Genomic DNA, 2,500 nt, shown 5'->3' with positions numbered 1-2,500 from the left:
TGCTGATAGTGAGGGTATATCCATGTAAAACGATTTTTGATAAATTGGCAAATTCAGCAGTTAGTCACAGTTGGTCCAGTGGAGCTATTAGCCCCTCTGATAGACTAGAAAAACTTCAAAATCGAGCGGCGCGGATAATTACTCAGAATGGCTGGAAAACAAAACCATGACCAATCATGCTCAAGTGGGGTAATCTTGGGCTGCGACGTCAGCATCATACTGAGCTTAACGTTTTGTTGAAACTCTTTAAGAAGGAAGTTCGTGTGTAACTCATTGAAGTCGTATTTACCCAGATCCGTCCGTGAAGGCACTGCCTTCAGCCTTACGAATCCGTGCTAAAAATTTGGTTCTTCAGAAACCCTTAGCAGTACGGAGTTTCTGAAAAAGAGCTTCTTATATCGTTGTACCAATTTTAGAACTGTCTTTCTCGTAAAGTAAAGGTGGTGCAGGCCTTAGAATCGTTCAGAAGATCATAAGATGTGCTCGGTCGCCAGATTTCTCACTATCTTCTGTTTAATGTAAGACACACTTCAAGTACATACACACGGCTTTCTCGGCAGCTAATTCTTTGTACCTAAAGAAACTCCGGCCGTGACTAAACAAATGTCTTGGCGTGCCTTGTTTTCGAGCTTTCTTCAGGAGCATCCAATGAGAACACTTAAGAAAAGGGTTTAAATTGCTGATCCCTGTGTTCCCAGATGATTTTATGTCTTTAACAGTTTTAAAAAACAAATGTGTTTAATCCAAACAAACTGATCTGTTCGGATTCTTTAGCTGAAAATTTCACTTGCAAAGAGTTGTAGGGCACAGAATCTTATTCCCCGAATTTGCCAACGGGGGTTGGCTTTCGGAAAATGATAACTTAACTTCGAGATTTCGCCCTTAAATTTGCCAAGGAAAACTCAAGTCATTCTTCACAATTTAAAGAACCGACTTTCGTAGGCGTGTATGGTCTTCCAAACAGATTTCCTACCGGAACAAATCTCTGGGATCCTCTTTTTATTTTCACAGCTGCTCAAAATAGTGTTCATAAATAGCAATAACAGCGATAATAACTTACGGTTTCATTCTTTTTAATCTTCAGTTTACATATAAGATTTTCATGCTTTCATTCACCATTAAATAGATTTGCATTGCATAATTTGATAGATATGCCATGTATAAAAATTGAAATACCTGAAGAAGTTGTTGTTGAGCAAGGTCGAAAAAAACAAACAGGATCATATGACTTCATCCAACGGACCGTTAAAGGGGTTAGGTCACGCAGTTTTAGGCAATTTCAGCACTGATCGAATGGTCATAGAATTAACTAAAATATCAAAATAACTGTTCAAAACTATAGAAAAACTCTAACAAAACACAGGGAAGCCAAGAAGGGACATGGATGGACAAAACTGGAGAGGATTGAAATGGATTGAATTTGGGTAAATTTGAAAAACATCGGCCCACCTTTTTTCAAGTTTATATCAGTCTATATCAAAATGTCATTTACAAAGCTGGAAAATCATTCTCTGTTGTTATGTGGCCGTGATTTTGCAAATGAAAGACTCTTGCTCTGCCAATTTGACGTTTAGAGCTCATAATTAACAAAATTAAACAAAATTACCTAAAATTAAGTTACTTGCCAACCTTTCTTCCATGCACCTGTCTACTCACCTACCTCCTACTTACCTACCTACCTACCTATCTATCCACCCACCCACCCACCTACCTACCTACCCAAAGTAACCGGTGGCTCGGGCAACTGCTGTGAAAAGGTCCCAAACTTTCATTATCACGGAGACAATTCAAACACACTCCCAGTTTCAGGCTTTCATTAGGGTAGGAAGGTGGAAGAGTAGAGGGGGCAGATGACACTGTGCAAATTCTAATTTTGCTGCAGTACGACAACGAGTTAAAAATTGCCTCAAATTTGGAGAACACAAAATTTACTTTGGAATAAAGTGCACTAAGAGTGGGAAATTATTTTCTATGATGATTGTTAGTTTTTAAAGAAGAACATTAAACAGACAATTTGTAAAGATAATCACATGATTTCAAGGGCAATTGGAATAAATAAGAATGAGTTAATTTTTTTGAAAGACGAGCAAAAAAGAGTGAGTGCCAATTGTAGTTTTTGAAAAATTTACAAGTGCTTATTTATTCCAAATTGCAAGAGAAAACCATGTGATTACTTATTAATAATGTACAGGAAAAAATTCGAGATAGTTAAGCAGAATAAACGCATGTCTATCACGCAATCAGGGAAAAATTGCACCATAATTGGCACCATCCAGGGCGCTGTCCAGGGCTCGAGTTGGATTTCAAAACAAAAGAGTTTATTGGTTCTTACCAAACCCTATTCTACATTAGCCAATCATAATCCAGAATTTCGATGAGTAATTTGCACTGGTGTTACACTTGAACTGCACTGCTCTTAGCGAATAAGAATCAAGTACTTTTTTTATGTATATTATTACAATGGGTAACATTCTCAGCAGAAAAAATTCTTTTAGAAATA

The sequence above is a fragment of the Montipora foliosa genome, chromosome 14 (assembly GCF_036669935.1).
Source record: "Montipora foliosa isolate CH-2021 chromosome 14, ASM3666993v2, whole genome shotgun sequence".
Lineage (NCBI taxonomy): Eukaryota > Metazoa > Cnidaria > Anthozoa > Scleractinia > Acroporidae > Montipora > Montipora foliosa.
This window is presented reverse-complemented; position numbering follows the sequence as displayed.